Below are 19676 nucleotides of genomic sequence, written 5' to 3' on the forward strand. Positions count from 1 at the left end.
TCATTAACCCATTATTCAGCATAACATAACTGCATTTATTCATAACAGAAGTAAATAGGTCAAACACAGATATTTCCAGAGCAATCTTCTTTATTAGTACTTTAGATCTTCTTAAAGACTCTAGCTACCTTGCACACTTAGCCATAGGGGTCCGCGCACTCAGCTATGGACTTCTACCCTACGCCTCTATGCACACAGCTACAAAACCTCTCTTTTACTCTAAAACTCTTCGCTCTTTTTGCTAATGACTCATTACATTCATCATCATTACCACTACTTCTGCCTTAGACTCTTCTAAGACTGTTGTTTTTATACAATCCCATGGTCAGCGGACTAGGGGTAGATCTTCTAAAGCTGACACAACTTACATACAAGAAGGGAAAAAATCCTTTATGGCACTTTACATCTATGTGCTCCACGACCATAAATTCCAGAGACTTTACACTTACATACAAAAACTTAGGCTTTTTGCCCCACAACTTGGGCTATTAGCCCCAAAATTAACCGTAGGGGACCTTGTTCCAACACTTGGTAATGATGGGAATATTTAGTAGCATGTGATTCTGCATGGATAACACAAATATCAAAATCCTTCTTTTGTTGATTTTTCATTCTTAACATATCTACTTGTTCACATAGATTGCTAAAAATTTCAGTTTTAAAGTTATCTAGAAAATTTCCAAGTTTAACTTGACTTACAAATCTCGATGTTGATTTGCTTACTCTTTCTCTTCCTCTTGATACATGCTTGCATATTTCACAATTTTTTTTCAAATGATACCTCTACTCATGAGATTAAGGGCATCAATCCACTCATCCCTATTTGTTATACGTAAGAGGGATTTTAGTGTGTCAAATTCTAAATGATGTAATTTTTCCCTCTTAACATTATACATAAATCTCTCTGTTATATCCTCAAGGCTCTCATCTTATTTTCAAACCATTCTAAATATTTCTTCATAGAAATATCCTTTGCATATCAATCCATGATCTTATTGAATTAGTCCCTAAACTCATGAACCATTTTAAGAGCTCTATCCTTCAATGTTGTCAAAAACAATTTCATTTTTTTAGTGTTTAATAAGTAGCCATAAAATGTAAAAATTATTTCAAATTCAAAGAGAAAAGATTCCAAATCCTCTGACCTCATACCATGGAAGTTGGGAAGGAAATATGGAGGGATGTTCTTCATACTAAAGATGATATCAATATCGTGAATGGGAAATCCAAGAGGATCTTCTTCATTGTCATCATCTCCATCCATTTCTTCTACCTTCTCTGCTACCTCTTCTTCTTATACCTACAAAATTGGATGGTGATGTGGTTCTTAGTGCTCCATGTAGTCAAATGGGGGGTTTTGGTATTGAAGAAATATATATATTTTTTGTTTTTATAAGAAAACTTTAATGATAATGCTAATGCATATTTTTTTGTTTTTTCAGCAAATATGAATGTAGAAAAGAAATAAGGAATAATTCCAAGAACAAGAGAGTGCTTTCTTTTACACCCTCCCTAAAAATGAAACCAAAATTTGATAAGCCCCAATATTGCAACAAGAATGTTGCAACTCCTAAGCCTACCAACTTAAATGATCAACTTGGGGTTTGTACAAACATAAGAGGGGATGACACTATATGTGTAACAAACACCTTCCTCTTCCTAGTTTGAACCCCTTTGATGAAAGTGAAAGAAGGAAAGGAAACAACTTAAAATGAGAAAATATATAGGTAAGCCGATAATCCTACATTTAAAAAGGTTAATATAAATAAGAAAATCTATTATACTTTTGCTGGAAAGTAAATCTAGACTAATTACAGAAATCAACATTCAAGAAGAAGAAAATGTAAGAGATAAATGGTGACCTAACCAAGCCTCAGCTCAAACAAAGTGGTATAAGAGAAATCATAGGCTATAAATATACCTCTACCATGAGTTTGGAGTGAATCTCGGCAAGGAAGATCTAGAAAACAATTTTCTATAACATTGTTACATGATTGTTATAGGATTGTTGTTTCTTGAGTTAAATTTATAAAGACCCAAAAAATCAAATGGTAATGATATTAGGTGAATTTATTTTTAATTATGATTTCCTAGGACTACAATCCAAGTGGAATCGCTCAAAAATACCCTTGCTAACATGTGTTACAAATTAGTAGAATATTACTACTCTAAAAATCCGAAATTCTGGAACTAGTGAGCTAGTTAACCTATCAATTGCCTAACCTGACCAAGTGAAAATTCTATGGGGTAAAGTTTTTTATTAAGTAGAAATATTTTAGGACTCAATCCAAGTGGAACCAACTCAAAATAGATTTTTTAACATGTGCTAAAATACAACATAAAATTACTACTAAAAACCAAAACGTTCAGAGCAATGAACCAGTGAGTTGATCTAAGTACCCAAATGCCTAAGCTAATCAAGTGAAAATGTTGTGTGGTAATTTTTTTTATTAATTTTTAATTTTTTAAGCTTAAATAAACGTGGAATAAAATCGAAATAATCTCATTAACATGTGCCAAAATTTAGAATAAAATTACTACTATTTTGCTACAGGATACTTCCAAAAATTTTGGAATTGTAAACTAGTAAACTAATTCAAGTAGCTTAATGGTGAATATGCCTATGAAAATATGATAAGAAGATGTGTTTTACTTATAACTATATAAATGAACTACAAAACAAATTATTTCAATCATTTAACCAATATAACCTACAACAAATGAAACATGAATATTAATTGCAGAAATAAGAAATGCAAGTGAATAACAAGTGCAAAGAAAATAAAAAATATATATGGAAGGGCTTTGAGGCTCTTGGAATGTCCAAGACCAAAGACAATTAGAGTCATATGAATAAAATGAAGCTTTAGAAGATAAAAATGGAACAAAACTTCATTATTAGAGTTAATCCAAGTACATCCCTGCTAGAAATAAAAGTAGAGCTACTAAATGACAAGTTTTCTTCACAAGAAGACTAAGAAAATCATGGTCCTAGAGGAAAATTCAAATTTTTGCTTATAAAAATTGATCGGGGAGCTTCCTCCTTGAAAGGAGTCTGCTTTCCCCTCCAAAATCCCTCAAAAAGTGGATCTGCTTCCCAACGGTAGGAATCTTCATTAAATGACAAGGAGCACATTCCTAGATTTTATCAATCACTAGATCTCCATGTTTTGCTTAATAGTTTCATAATATCATATTCATTGTTTATTCAATATTGGTCCATCCTGTATCAGGGAGAAAGTACCTATATTATCTCATTCAAAATCTACTCAATATTCTGAAAAAATAAATAATATTAAGCACATAAGATGCAATTATCTCTAAACCTTCCTAATGAACAAATTATAGCTCAAAAACATGTCATCAAACACAAAGAGAGAGGTTAAATATGCTAAAGGATGGTCATATGGGGCTTAAATTGTATCTAATTTCTAGGCCCATCGCCTGGTTCACATCTATGGATTGAAGGAAAAACCCCTATTACTTCCAAAGTTTGTATTGGGTAGGCAATTCATTGTTGAAGTATATAGGTAATATCATTTGTGGTTAATTCTATTTGAAAGAAATAATATGAAGTGGTTTATTTCTTTTCCCTTTATTGTGGGATAATTAAGTTTGAGAAACAAAATCTGGACCTAGTCGAATTTTTTTAATCATTAACTATTTTAAATTTAATTAAAGAAGAAACAATTCAAGAATTTGACCCATAGGGAATTTTCTCAAGGAATATAGCTATAGTCAGATATGGAAATTTGTTTACAATAATTACTGAAGAAAGAAGAGAAATTCACATCACTCCATCAAGCGAAAGAGAAACACCAACCCCTAATGAAGAATTTACTAAAGAAACCAACATTGATGTATGAGGACAAAATACAGGAAAAGCCAGAAAGCCTACAAACGCCCCTCCAACTTCAACACCTCATGCTCTCCCAAGTTCATCATCAAGTAAAAGAAGGAAGGGAACTAATGTGACAGGAATAACGAGTAATCGTAGGTCCTTAAGTGGAGGATATGGAGAGGAGTCACCTCCCGATGTGATCTTCGCAAATCACAAACGATTGAATCATCGAAGAGTAAAAATTCTAAGGAGGATCAACTTATAGAAGATCTAGTTAATGTGGAAGTTGATATCACCACACTACCTAATTGGGATGCATCCCACATGGTTGAAACCTAGAGAATGATTGAAGAAATTGTTGAGGAATTGGTCATCTTTGATGACCATCCATAGAGCATGAAAGATGTATACTATGACAATAGTAATAAGAAACCAAGAGTGGAAAGAGTAAAGGTTCAAACTCAAAGGGTCATTAATAATCCAAGAATAGAAGTGTATATCTCTAAAGTAGGATCTATTGGACCCTAAATCTATACCAATTTACTAGTGACGATTTAGCACACTCTATTACGGAACATGAGACAAAAAATCTAAGACTAAAAAAGATAAAAAAAGAGCTGGAACAAGCTCCCAATCCAATACCTTTGTTTATGACCCCTTTGGATATGGAAGCACCCAAGGCTATGAAAACTACACTATACACACCCCATTGAATAAGAAAAATGACACATATTCTAACTAGAATAAGCTCGCTCAACGGATTACTAAGGACAGAACAGAGTCTCCTAGACTCTAAAGATATTAAGAAGATCAATATTGGTTTTCTGCTAGAATTAAATGTTGGAAGAGGTTGTTGATGACTATTAAAATATTGATGAGAAAATGATTGGTTCCTTTATTTAGGCCATTAAACCTTTCGAGGACCTATAGACCCCATATATGATTAGAGACTGTATGCTCATTTCCAATGATATACTACAAGAAGATGTAGTGTTTATTAAGACATCAATAGGCTCTGAATTAGACAACTTAACTAGTTTCCTAGAAACTAAATTAAAAAATGGTTAGTTACATATAATGAAGAAATATTAGCTACAACTACAGAGTTGTGAGTATATGCCCAAGATATCAAGGAGAAAATATTCGACCTACGTGTCGAATAAGACATAATGGTTCCTTTGATGAAGGAATATATCAAAGATTAGCTGAAGAAATCACTACAAAAAATCATTAATATTCAATAATTGTTAAATGTTAGATTAATGACATAATTTTAGTCATATAAACAAGTTGCTTCTTCAACATCAGGGATGGATCCTTCCACATCATTTTCATGAAGATCGAAATCAATTAAAGGAATTTCCCTCCTTCCGAGTCTTTGGTCATCCAATTTTCTTGATTGTTTTTGTACGTTATTTAAGTTGATCTCTGATTGTAGTTCTTATTTTCTTTTAGTTATGTTAATATTTGTTGGTCCATATTAGCCCAATCCCAATCCCCTTATGGTATGAATGCACTTACTTTTACAATATCCATATTTTGAAGATCACTTTAGGCACTTTACTTTTCCAAAATTTGAATTTGTAAAATTATTTTTTTCTCTCACAAAGAACTCCCTTTTGAGAAAGTGATTTATTTGTGATTTTGAGACCTATTTAAAGCAGTATGAATATCATGAATGTGTTTCTAGACCCTTTGTGAATGTAATAAAATAAATATACCATGGCTCTCCAAATATCTAGATGATTATTCTTTTGTCTTTGTTTATTGTCTTGATTCAGTGATACTTACCTAACAAATGATGAATGGAGTGATTATGATCAATTAAAATTCATATATTTATTTATAATATATGTTCTTATTACAAAACTTGGTTCACTCACATGTGCATGATATGAATGTATATTATTTCTTAGGATATATTTAAAATCTGAGTGTGCATTGACAGAGGAGTGCCACCTCTCAAAAAATGTAGAGAGACATGTATTCGGGCCCTATGAGGTTGACTTTTTTCTTGATAGGAAAAAATATCAAGATATGTATTTCATTTTATTATGCGAGTTATATGAATATTTACAATGCTTCAAAGTGTAATCATTCAAATGTCACAAGCTATTGAATTTAGGGTGATAGCAAATGTCATCAACATAAAGGAAGATTGGTGTTTTCGATAATGTTAACACAAAAACATCCTCCCTATCTAAAACATAGCCCAATTCCATCAATGTAAATGCCAGAAATAGTGGAAGAAAGGGGTTACCTTTACTTTATGCCAATATTATAGTTGATACTAGTAAAATGCCCATTATCACATTGTATTTTTACAATAACATATTATTATATCCAATGAAACTTAACCTACAATAGAGCTAGCTAATATGGAATTTGATAGCACCACACTACCTAATTGGGTTACAACCTTCATGGATGAAACCCAAAGATTGATTAAAGAAATTGTTGAGGAACTAGCCTTCTTTGATTACCATATTTATACTATGAAAGATGTATACTATCATAGTAGTAAGAAGAAACTAAGAGTGGAAAGAGTAAAGGTTTAGACTAAAAGGGTCATTAATAATCCAAGAACAGATGTTGACATCAGTTAAGTAGGAGCTAATGGACTCCTAAAGCTATACCAAATTACTAATGAAGCATTATCACACTTTGCTATAGAACATGAGACAAAAAATCTAAGACTTAAATAGAGAACAAATGAGCTTGAGCAAGTGCCCAATCCAACCCCCTTTTTTAATGATCAATTTGGCTATTGAAGTACCTGAGGCCATGAAAACTAGACCAGACACACTCCATCGAATACCCAAATTGACACATCTTCTAACTAGAATAATGTCACTCAACGAATTCCAAAGGACACAACAAAGTCTCCCACACCGTAAAAGACTTAAGCACATAAAATTTGGTTGGCTTGCTAGAATCAAAATGTTAGAAGAGGTTGTTGATTACTATTAAAATATTGATTATCTAGAAAAGGACCAATTCCTTTCTTAAGGCCTTTAAAGTTGTCGAGGACCTATAGAGCCCACATATGATTAGAGACTCTATGCTCGTTTCCAACGATATACTACAAGAAGAGCTAGAGGTTATTAAGACATCAATGGGTTCTGAATTAGACAACTTAATTGGCTTCCTAGAAACTAAAATTAAAAAATGGTTAGTTACATATAATGAAGACCTATTAGCTACAAATATAGAGTTGAAAGTAGATGCCCAAGATGTAAAGGAGGAAATATTCAACCTACATGTCAAACATGACATAATGGTTCCTTCAATGAAGGAATATATCAAAGACTAGTTGAGGAAACCACAACAAGAAATGATTATTCTTCAATAATTGTTAAATACTTAGATTAATGACATTCCTGTAGTCATATAAACAATATTTTTCTTCAACATCGAGGATGTGTCCTTCGACATCATTTTCATGAGTATCCAAATCCATTGAAGCAATTCCCCTCTTTCTTCCGAGTGACTCTTTGGTCATCTATCTTTGTTGATTGTTTTTGTACATGAATTAAGTTGATCCTCAACTATAGTTCTTCTTTTCTTTGAGGTAAGTTAATATTTACCGGTCCACATAAGCCCAATCCCAATCCCGTTAGGGGACAAATGCACTTACTTTTATAACCTTAGGATTTTGAAGAGCACTTTAGGCACTTGATTTTTCTAAAATTTTGAATTTGTAAAAAGAGCAATTTCTCTTGCAAAGAGATCCCTTTCGAGAAAGCGATTTATTTGTGATTCTGAGACTTATGTTAAAGTTGTATGAATGTTGTGAATTTTTTTTAAATCCTTTGTGAAGACTTATGTTAAAGTTGTATGAATATTGTGAATGTTTTTTACACCCTTTGTGAATCTATTGTAACGGCTACAACCACCCCCCAAAATTTTGGCTTGCATGTAAATTTTAGAGCCTACCTTGGATCTTACGATCGATCGTCCTTGGTCACTTGTTGGTAAGTTTATCATCTCTAGCCTCTCCTCCTTTATCTTAAGAGTTGTTCATGTTCTCATCTTCATGCAACATACATCATTTCTGGAAATGAGGATTGTTGTTTGTAATATAAAGGGAATGTTGTTTTTCTTCAAGGGAATTATGTGTGTAGGAGTGGTTGTCATCACATAGACATGTTTCACACTAAATTTATTCACTATTGTCATGAAGGTTGTTGCATCAAGAAAAGTATGTCTTATGCATTCTAGATGGTCTACGTTTTGTCATTAAGTGTTCGTGTGCGATCACAGTTGAGTCCTATCACTGTTTACATCTGTGTCACTAATCTCACACATAGCCCTTTCCTAAGCAACCTAGCCTCATCTAGCTTCCTAGAACTTTGCACTTTTTTTCTACAACCATCAAGCTTCTTCCCTTGCTTGCTGAAACGCCATAGTGCGAAGATACCCCAACATACCTTGACATCCAAAACTACGTAGTCATTTTCTCCCATGTCCTTCCCCAGCCGGAACCCACTATCAACATAATTTGCACAGTATTGTCCCTCGGCTTCTTAGTCTACGTTGCACTCAGAAACTCCATAGTATTTCCTCTTAGCTACTCGGGTTGCACTGCGCTCAGAAATTGAACAAAGGTGTCCTCCCAGGACCCCCATCCTACAGAAATGTCTTGTGCCTCAAAAATGTGTAGTGTTGTCCAAGATTCCCTATTGGTATTGCATTCAGAAACAACGCAAATGGGCCTCCCATGGCCTTATATCAGCAATAATCACTTCCTGTTGAAACCGCGCCATTCCATCGCTCAATGACTACAGGAAAATGTGACATGCTGAGATCATTCCCAAGGAGTCGAGGAGAAGTACCAAGTGACCAAGTAATGAAAAAATATCAAGACCGCATGCAAACTCCATCGGATGCATGATCATCTCGAGGATAAGTATGGTAAGTAAATAACACCTTTCAAAGTACACCTTTTAGTTGAGTTTTCAGGACTGCTTATCATTTTCATATCATCATGTCCTCAGTAACGTGCATATGCGCAAACACAGAAAGTCATTTCATGTGTTTCCTCTACATTTCTTGCTTTCTTTTCACTTATTTCACTAAGTGTCATCTTTGGCATGTTCATTTCTATGTCATGCTTGCGGCCATGTTCTGGTGATATTGAAGGATTTTATTTGCGTTGTGTTCACTATATAAACATCTATCTCATTCACACATAATGTTGTAATCACTGATGCGCAAGTGTTGTCACTGTCATCCAAAGGTCTATCCAAAGTGTCGCACTTATTGCTTTCCTCATTATACAGTCTCGTAGTAAGTCACACTTAGCATATGTTGTCCTGTTGGTTCGAGATGTCTTGTCATCAAGTCATGTTGATTGCTTGTTTGCAAGGTCATGTATAAACATAGTTACCAACCAAACGAGAACTATTACCTCAAAATGGGTACTCTAGCCCAAACCCCCAAAAAACATGAAAAGAATAGGCTAAAAACGAAAAGTGTTGATGCTGGAATAACATTTTTTGGGTACATTTTTAAAATTTTAAAAAAATGGCATTAAAAACCAAATTTTTGTGTGTAAAAAATAGCGTAAAGAAAAATTGTTGATGCTAGAATAAGGAATTTTTTTGATTTTTTATTTTTTTATTAACAGGGTTAATTTTCAACATTTTTTAATAATGATGTTAAAAATAAAATATCATGACTCTAGAAGTCTTTAAATTTCCAACAATTTTCAAGCATGAACTTGAGAAAAAAAATACTTATAACTGTTTTCAATTATTGCATTAAGGATAAAATATTCATGACTCAGAAAAACATTAAAATATTGACAACTTTTCAACCATGGAATTAAAACCAAATATTATGACAACAACAAAAAATTATGTTTTCAAAATATTTCAAACATGACATTATGAAAAAAAATGTGATTAAAAGAGCTTTAAAAAGCAAAGAAAAAACAATAAAGAAGTAAAAAAACTAAAATATCAAATAATTCAAATATTGAAAAAAAAAACACAAAAAATAATAAGGAAACAAAATTTCAAATATCGCAAAAAAAATTAAAACACAAAATTTAAAAAATAATAATAACAAGTAATACAACATAAAATAAAAAATAAAAAACATAACAAAAATATATCAAATGTAATATATATATATATATATATATATATATATATATATATATATATATATATGGTAAAAAAAAAATCAAAATTTACTAATAAATTTGAAAAAATTTAAACAATAAAATAAAAAAATAAAAAAACAAAAAAAAATTGAATAAATGGAAAATATTTCAAAAATTTAGCATAATTTAAGAAAAAAGAATAAAAAAACATAATTTTTGAAGTTAAAGAGTAAAAGAAAATAGAATCAAAATAATTAGAAAAAACAAAAATGAAAACAAAACAATAACAAAATTAAAATATATATAAAAAAAAATTAAAACGAAACAATAAAATAAAATAAAATATATATATATATATATATATATATATATATATATTATATTATAGTACAAATCAAAAAAAAAAAAAAAAAAAACCAAAAAAATGCCCTAGGGTGGCACGGGCCAATAACCCAGACCCTTGGGCAAATTTTCAGAATCTGTGTTTTTTTTTATCACATAAACAAGATTTGGAAGAATGACAATTAGACTCTCTTTTCTTGAGGTTTGAATAGACCACATTAGTCTTGGTGAATAAATCATCTTCATCATTGTTACATAAAATGAATTGAAATTACATAATATTAAATTTACCACTAAATTAATATTTAATCTAATAATTATCATATAGAAAAAACTAATTAATAAATATTCATAATTATTATATCCTATATAATAATAATAAAAATAATAGTAATTAAAACTAATTCATATATTAAATATAATTTCAATGATATACTTCAAAAAATAATCATGAATTAAAAGTAACTAAAATTCATTCACAAACATAATTGCTATACTATACAAAAGAGAATGAATATAATTCATTTATGATATCACATTATCAATTGCCTGCCACGTCGTTTGACTCTGATCACTCATATATATTTACGTCGTAAGGCGTTTCCCTCTGAAATGAACGCCCCTAATTGCCACTTGGCACAAGTCTGCACCATCCGAGCAAATGTTAGACGATTCAAGAATAATGTGCCGTCAGATTATATAGCTTCACAGTTTAGTTTTAATACAGTTTCGCAGCTTCAATACCATTTCAGTTTCCACTGAATGAAACTGATATAGCATATAATTTTTCATAACCTGAGCATGAACTTAAACTTTGCATTTGAGTTTTCATTTGTGTTTGGTTTTGCATTTGTGTTTTCATTTGTGTTTGGTCTTGCAGGAATTTAAGGAAACTTCTAAGGCATACACCTTCAAGATTGATCCTGCAGGTATATTCATCATGCATGTTACAGGGTTTTTGGATTTGTTGATATTTAGTGCCTGGTGTTTATCTGTCGGTCTTGGCAGGTTTGAAGAAAGAGGAAAGACCACTAGAAACCTGAGCAGTAAGAAGGGTTCGTGAAACCCTCATTGGGTTTTTTTGGGAGGCAGAGCGCCTGGGGAAGAGTTAAATGAGCGACACAAGAAATTTTCAGCATCCTCCCATATTGTAAGGCTTCTTATTTCTGTTAAATTATTACTAGTTTTTCCAGTATTATGGGACCAGACATACAAAGCAGCATCTTTTCCCAGTATGATCTCTGAGGTTATCTTTTGGAGCTTATTTTACTTTTAGATTCTGCGATGAATGAATTGCGTATTAGTTTCCTATCATGTATTTCTTTAACAGAGCAATATATTTGATCCATGAATTCCATATCTTCTAGACAAGAGTATCATTTCCTTGTTTGTTTTATTTTAACAGGTGCCGAATGATGAAACATTTGCGATCCTTGTATTAATGGCTCTGGTCACGACATTCATCACGACCCCAATAGTAATGGCCGTATACAAACGAGCAAGGAAACATGTCCCATACAAGCACAGAAAGATACAAAGAGATAAACCATATGAGTTCAGAATTGTAGCCTGTGTGCATGGTTCGGGGAACATCCCAGCCATGATAAACCTCATAGAGGCCTCCAGAGGTGTTGGAAAATATGCCCTGCGCCTCTACATTATGCACCTAGTGGAGTTTTCTGAAAGGTCTTCTGCCATTATGATGGTAAACAAAGCAAGGAAAAATGGTCTGCCATTTTGGAACCGCAACCGATCAGAAGAAAACTAGATTGTGGTTGCATTCGAGGTGTACGGACAGCTGAGCAAAGTGGCGGTCAGACCCATGATAGCAATCTCTCAATTTCAGGACATGCATGAGGATATCTGCAAAATTGCAGACCTGAAACAGGCCACCATGATCATCCTCCATTTCCACAAATACCAGTGCGTTGATGGTGTCCCAGAGTCTGTGAACCTGGGATAGTGATCCAGATCAGTTCATTAGGGCAATTATGAATAATTTATTTAGGTAGGGAAGTTATGAATAGCTAAGATTTATATAATATAGGTAGGTATTCGTGTGCGTGAACAATGTCCTTCCTTATTCATATGTCATCATGCATTTTACAGGGTTTTTGGATTTATTGATATTTAGTCCCTGGTGTTTATCCGTCGGTCTTGGCAGGTTTGAAGAAAGATAAAAGACCACCAAAAACCTAAGCGGTAAGAAGGGTTCGTGAAAGCCTCACTGGATTTTTTGGGAGGTAGAGCGCCCAGGGAAGAGTTGAATGAGCGACACAAGAAATTTTCAGCATCCTCCCATATTGTAGGGCTTCTTATTTCTTTTAAATTATTACTAGTTTTTCCAGTATTATGGGCATAGAAATACAGAGCACCATCCTTTCCCAGTATGATCCCTGAGGCTATCTTTTGGAGCTTATTTTACTTTAGATTCTGCGATGAATGAATTACGTATTAGTTGCCTATCATGTATTTCTTTAACAGAGCAATATATTTGATCCGTGGTTTCCATATCTTCTGGACAAGAGTATCATTTCCTTGTTTGTTTTATTTTAACAGGTGTTGAATGAATTGCGCATTAGTTACCTATCATGTATTTCTTTAAAAGAGCAATATATTTGATCCGTGATTTCCATATCTTTTGGAAAAGAGTATCATTTCCTTGTTTGTTTTATTTTAACAGGTGTTGAAGGACGAAACATTTGCAATCCTCGTTCTACTAATAACTAACTAATAATTGGGCGTAACCCTGCTAACTACTAGACATGAATTAAAAATACGGTGGTATCCCCTTAGCTAGGCTATACAAGAGGGTATATAAGTAGGGGTATTGCTCTAATTTATGGCTTTCTCAATATGGAATGAGCATGGTTTCCACTGTCTGCTCTCTTAATATGGAATGAACATGGTGTCCACTGTCTGCTTCTGATATATAGTAAGCCTACTTTGCAGGTACCAAGTTAGCTGTTGACCTCAAAGATCATACTGGGAAAAGATGGTGCTCTACTGAAGGATCTGCTGGCGAAAATGCTGTGAAACATATACATTCAGCAGTGTTGCATCGTGCAACATTCCCATTGCCAGCAATCGTGGTTGATACTTTTAAACCCACCTCAACGGGATTAATTTTGATGATAAAGACCAGGCATTCTTACCTAACTTAGAAAGAAAGCCCTTGCTGCTTCTCAGACAGTGATGGAAGAATATTGTACATACTCTGATGGAGTTTTCTAGCATTTAAATATATTTTCTTCTTGCTCTTGATTCTAAGATTTTCATCCTATGTACTTGCTGGCATTTCTCTTGGATTCTCTTACCAGACAGTCTGTGCTATCAGTAAAAATAGATGTAAATATAGTATTATTTAGTTGAACTATCTACATATTGTGTTGGCATGCATGAATACATGGGTCAGTTTGCGGTTAAGATTCATTTCAAAATTTGGAATAATACAATTTCAGCATGGGAAACTGGATTGTAAGATCACGGTTCTGGTAAAGACACTGAGCAAAATTGTATAACTTTGTATTTTCAAACTCACGAGACGCTGGTCAGCCTAAAACTATCTAGGTGGACTCCCCCACTGCTTATCTGATGGACAATTTCTGTTTTCAGTCTGCTTTTATTATATTTACAATCTTGTTATCTGGTTAGAATTAGTATAAGCCACGCTAAGCAGTAAGCTAAAACTATGTGATAGATATATTTGGTATATGATAGGTTTTGTGACATGGTTCCAAGTTTTTGAGTCATAAAAAAAGAAGCAAACGACTAGGTATAGGAAAACATTTATTTTCTGTACTGTTTTGATATACTGAACTTACCTATTTGTTTCTTTAATTTGAATGATATGTTCCTTCCATATGCCTCAATTATTTTGAAGTTATTTGCGCAACTACACCTTTTTGGATTTGTTTACTACAACGAGATAAACTCCCGTGTTTCACCTGTTTGGAGGTTCCTGTTTGGACAGGTGTTCACAAGATTTTGGCCATGGAAATTGATTTAAGTTATTTACTCATTGGGATCTTTCACTATTGTTGTAATTATGTTATAATTTATTATGCAACAATCTTATTGTCAAATAAAATGAAGACCTTTCAATTTGGGCCAGGGGATTTACTTCTTTTGTGATATCTTTAGTTTGGATTGTTTGGAGGAGTGTGGAATTATGGAAATCTTGATCCACAATGTTATTTCATTTTAGCAGAATATAGACAATATCAATCCTCTCCAGTTACTTCAATTAAAATATGTCCCTATCTGAAAATACCTTTAAATCTCAATCATAGTGATTACAGTTTTTAATGTATATCAACGCTTGCTTTCTTTTCAAAATAAAATATTTTATTAAATAAAATACTTCATAGTTTTTAAAGCACGAAGAATGCAAATTGCACATTTATTTAGGGAAGTTTTTACCAAGAATAACAAAAAAATGTTGCATGTGGTTGGTGTGATCTGAATCTCTTTAGATATCAATAGATTAATAAATTATTTTGTAATTGGCAATAGGGTGTGTGGTATTTTCTGTTGAGCAGGGAATGATAATTTTGTATTGGGAAAAACATATAAAGAGCACTGCTCATTGAAGTTTTTTTCAAGCTTTTGTTTGGATTATTGAATGTATTAGAACTAACTTCAGAAGATGGAGGAACAATCTGATATCTGCATTTTTTCTGTAAACGATTTGGCAAGCACAATGTGGATATTATTTGCTTCTGAGGTGGGGAAAATTTATCTGCTCGAATGCATTTTGAAATGGGGGTATTCAAGGAGCTGCAGGGAAGCTAATCACTGCAGGATGAGGTTATTCATTACAGAAATGACTGGTTGGTTACAATGGCTATTTAGCATAGCTGTTTGAGTTAAATGAAATAGTAACAGATTCTGTTAATTTATCTCTAGATATAGGAATCACGTGCACAGGCAATTTCGTAGTTTTCACTGCAAGTTTGTTCTATGTGGGTGTATTCAAAACTTGACCAGAGAACTAATTTATGATGCAGTGGTTGATTTTAAGGTTGCTTGGCTGCCTCGCGTGCTTGTCCAGTCTTGCTTTCAGTAGAACTTGAATTGGGTGAAAGGGTAACATCTTGTTTAATTTTATTACAATCTGGCCATTTCAATTACAAGTTTGATAAGAGGAAGGCTGGATCTGCACATGTGGACTCAATCTCACTACAATGTCTTTCTTTAAAATCTGCAGTAGCCACTGCAGAGATATGGGAGTGCAGTGTGAGATATTGTCTATTCTGGATCAAGTTGCTGATTGGATCTTTCAGGTCTAGAGATAACAGGTCTACAACACTGGTGTGGCCTTATATGACCTGGAAGATCACATGACCCAGAGCGGATGATTCAGAGAAGGATTTGAAGTGGCAGGGTTCATAGAAGCATTACTCGACTATGTGGCTGGTTCAGAGTGGATAGTTTCTCTAGCACTCTGGTCGCTAGAATGACAATAAGAGATCATATGTGGACAACAATGTAACTCGGTTTTCTTCCAATAAGTTTCAAACCCGAGGAGAAATAATAAGAAAATGAGTATTAGCTTATTGTACAAAGTAGCTATAGTTTGAATGAAATTTACAATTTATTTATATAAATTTTGTGCATTATCATTCGATTCATATATATTATGTATTACGAGTTACGTACTATTTTCATTTGAAGCTGAGATAAATGAATCAAAAGCATTAAGAAACATCTGACATACACTGGGATAATATGAATATACTCTAATGCCTCTAAGGCATATCTATCTTCAACAAAACATGAAAACAAGACAAAAGAAAAGAGTCCAAAAATCATGGGCATTACCTAACACTAATCTAACCCTAACATACTTCTATAGGCTTATAATGATCCGGAGTTTTCCAATACTCGGTGGGATTTTCAATCATTTTTATTTAAATTGCTCTATATTAATCAAAAACATTTTTATTTCCTCATTATAGAGGAGCTTTCTATCATAACTTTCTGATCGGTATGAACCATATTTTATCTGGATGCTCTGTTATCTACAGTTATTACAACTTAGCAGCAAGCTATTATATTAGGACTTTATTATGTTTGTGCTTATGATGGTCTAACTGTTTCCATAAATATTAGGTGCTCAATTTTGGTTTGGGTTCACTGACATGGTCAGATACAAAGTTATTGTTAGTCTTTGCTGGGCTAATAGATTACAAGAATTTACAATTAGTTCAGTAGGAGCTCAGTTGGAGTTTAGAGTTAGACTAAAATCATTATGATCATTCTTGAAAATCTAGATTGTTATTTTGTTTGTCTGCAATTTGGGTTTGTTTTGATATACTGAACTTACCTATTTGTTTCTTCTTTAATTTGAATGATATGTTCCTTCCAGATGCCTCAATTATTTTGAAGTGATCTGCACAACTACACCTTTTTGGCTTTGTTTATTACAACGAGATAAACTCCTGTCATAAGTTTCACCTGTCTGGAGATTCCTGTTTGGACAGGTGTTCACAAGATTTTGGTCATGGCAATTGATTTAAGTTATTTACTCATTGGGATCTTTCACTATTGTTGTAATCATGTAATAATTTATTATGCAACATTCTTATTGTCAAATAAAATGAAGAACTTTCAATTCGGGCCAGGGGATTTACTTCTTTTGTGATATCTTTAGTTTGGATTGTTGGGAGGAGTGTGGAATTATGGAAAACTTGATCCACAATGTTATTTCATTTTAGGAGAATATAGACAATATCAATCCTCTCTAGTTACTTCAATTAAAATATGTTCCTATCTGAAAGTACCTTTAAATCTCAATTATAGTGATTACATATTTTAATGTATATCAACGCCTGCTTTCTTTTCAAAATAAAATATTTTATTAAATAAAATACTTCATAGTTTTTAAAGCACGAAGAATGCAGATTGCACATTTATTTAGGGAATTTTTTACCAAAAATAACAAAAATATGTTGCATGTGGTTGGTGTGATCTGAATCTCTTTAGATATCCATAGATTAATAAATTATTTTGTAATTGGAAATAGGGTGTGTGGTATTTTCGTATTAGAACTAACTTCGGAAGATGGAGGAACCAAAATACCTCTCTGTAGATGATTGATTTTTACTATAAAAAGAAATTTTAGTTTCGTCAACATTGATTTCATTAGAGCTGTTCTGATACTCAACAACAGATGTGTGGCAGGTTATATTCCTTTCTGATGATTGATTTGGTTTATTATTTCACATTTCCTCCATGTTATATTTGTCCTTTCCCATTGAAATATTTAACAAATCTCCATATGTATATTCTTCTTGAGTTCTTTCTGAATAGGGTCATCGTGAGTTTCTTCTATAATCTCTCAATTTCAGGACATGCATGAGGATATCTGCAAAATTGCGGGCCAGAAATGGGCCGCCATGATCGTCCTCCCTTTCCACAAATACCAGTGCGTTGATGGTGTCCTGGAGTCTGTGAACCTGGGATTCAGGACGGTGAACGAGAAGATATTGAAGAACTCACCCTGCTCAGTCGGCATCCTGGTGGACAGGGGCCTCGGGGGTCAGTCCCAGTTGGTGCCTTCCAATGTAGACCATAACATTGCGGTTCTCTTCTTCGGAGGTCCAGATGATCGTGAGGCTCTAGTGTTTGGAAGAAGAACAGCAGAGTATCCAGGCATTGCGCTTACAGTCATAAGGTTCCTGCCTGGTATAGAATTCAACTACACTCTTGTCAACCTTACTCCTCTGCCCACCCATGAGCATGAGACACAACAACAGTACAAATTTTCCATTGCAGAAATGCACAGAGAGCATGAGAGTACTCTGGATGAAGATGCCTTAGTCCCTATCACAAAGAAAACCCACTCATCTGATGGTAGTGATGCGGGGAAACCCATTGTGTATGAAGAGCAGGTGATCAGCAACACGGTGCATTCAGTTCTGTCAATTGCGAAGAACAACAAGTATGACCTGTTTTTGGTGGGAAGGGGGCGTTTTCCATCCATGCTAGTGGCAGACTTGGCGGATCAAAATGAAGACTATCCAGAACTAGGTCCAATTGGGGATTTGCTGGCCTCACCAACTGTTCCAATCAGTGCATCAATATTAGTGATTCAGCAACATGATGATATTCATAATGATGAAGTGCCCTTCTCAAAAAACGTTGACTCGACAAGCGCTGTCAGCATTTAATCTGCCTGAGTCTCCTCACATGACAAGGTATGATCAGAACTAGGTGTAATTGGGGATTTTCTAGCATCACCAACTAATTCAATCAGTGCATCAATATTAGTGATTCAGCAACATGATGATATTCATACTGATGAAGTGCCCTTCTCAAAAAACGTTGACTTGACAAGCGCTGTCAGCATTTAATCTGCCCGAGTCTCCTCACATGACAAGGTATGATCGCTTAGGCTTGATAACTTTCTGTTTATCTCCTTGACTATTTCCATACAGATAACAATTTCTCAAAAAATACTCTTGACTTTATTATTTTCAATTGGTCTTTTACAATATCCCGGTGGATCCACCTCTAAGATAGTGTCTTAAAAGTTTCACGTAATTCCTCTCTAACCCAATGAAACTATCACTCTAACATAATTAAACACGAACTATAAAATACATTTTCAAGAAGATCCATAAAGTAACCAATCGTTCTGCTAACAGCTGACTAATAACTGGGAATAACCCTGCTAACTACTAGACATGAATTAATACGGTGTTATCCCCTCATCTAGGCTATACAAGAGGGTATATAAGTAGGTGTATTGCTCTGATTTATGGCTTTCTCAATATGGAATGAGCATGGTTTCCACTGTCTTCTCTCTTAATATGGAATGAACATGGTGTCCACTGTCTGCTTCTGATATATAGTAAGCCTACTTTGCAGGTCCCAAGTTAGCTGTTGACCTCAAGGATCATACTCAGAAAAGATGGTGCTCTACTGAAGGATATACTGGCGACAATGCTGTGAAACATATACATTCAGCAGTGTTGCATCATGCAACATTCCCACTGCCAGCAATCGTGGTCGATACTTTTAAACCCACCACAACGGGATTACTTTTGATGATAAATACCAGCCATTCTTACCTAACTTATAAAGAAAGCCCTTGCTGCTTCTCAGACAGTGATGGAAGAATATTGTACATATTTTGATGGAGTTTTCTACCATCTGAATATATTTTCTTCTTTCTCTTGATTTTGAGATTTTCGTCCTATGTACTTGCTGGCATTTCTCTTGGATTCTCTTACCAGACAGTCTGTGCTATCGGTAAAAATAGATCTAAATATAGTATTATTTAGTTGAATTATCTACGTATTGTGATGGCATGCATGAATACATGGGTCAGTTTGCGGTTAAGATTCATTTCAAAATTTGGAATAATACAATTTCAGC

At 33.7% G+C, this 19676-nt stretch overlaps 1 pseudogene across 1 annotated transcript; it reads left to right on the forward strand.

Moving 5' to 3' along the window:
* Positions 1–10918: 10918 nt before the first annotated feature.
* LOC149157874 (cation/H(+) antiporter 20 pseudogene) lies at positions 10919–18632 on the forward strand (annotated as a pseudogene). The gene is made up of 5 exons (XR_016261223.1): positions 10919–11221; positions 11301–11442; positions 11698–12254; positions 15502–15577; positions 17645–18632. The product of XR_016261223.1 is annotated as a cation/H(+) antiporter 20 pseudogene (transcript).
* Positions 18633–19676: the final 1044 nt, after the last annotated feature.

The sequence above is a fragment of the Pinus tabuliformis genome, chromosome 5_2, assembly GCF_031772625.1.
Source record: "Pinus tabuliformis cultivar Carrire ecotype Pingquan chromosome 5_2, CPIR1, whole genome shotgun sequence".
Taxonomy (NCBI): Eukaryota; Viridiplantae; Streptophyta; class Pinopsida; order Pinales; family Pinaceae; genus Pinus; species Pinus tabuliformis.